General features: G+C 36.8%; 1 protein-coding gene across 1 annotated transcript in view; it reads right to left on the bottom strand.

Annotated features, from left to right (window-relative positions):
- The window catches only part of LOC119585276 (cadherin-87A-like), a 49,841-nt gene that overhangs the window by 18,367 nt on the left and 31,140 nt on the right, over positions 1–334 (bottom strand). The gene's annotated exons all lie outside the window — the stretch shown is intronic.

Raw genomic sequence — 334 nt, 5'->3', positions numbered from 1 at the left:
AAGAAAATAGAAACAGGGACAGAATAGAAAACCATGGAGATATAAAGAGGAGACATATAGTTAGACAAACAGATAGAGCCAAACGTGTGGAATTCTATAATTGTACACATCGTGATGATCGAGAGTGTGCCAGCCATTGTCAAGAAATGAATGACTGTGGAGAGAGCTGTAATCAAGAGAAAGAGAAGCGCAACTAACGAACAGAAAATCTGAACAAGACATGAGAAACGTAGAAAAATCATACACAAACTTTACGGCATTGATAAATGACCAGAAAACCTGAACGATCTGTGAAACACATTACTGAAACGAAGTTATCAAATTAGAAGCATGA

This window comes from Penaeus monodon, chromosome 19, assembly GCF_015228065.2.
Source record: "Penaeus monodon isolate SGIC_2016 chromosome 19, NSTDA_Pmon_1, whole genome shotgun sequence".
NCBI classification, from domain to species: Eukaryota; Metazoa; Arthropoda; class Malacostraca; order Decapoda; family Penaeidae; genus Penaeus; species Penaeus monodon.
This window is presented reverse-complemented; position numbering and strand designations above follow the sequence as displayed.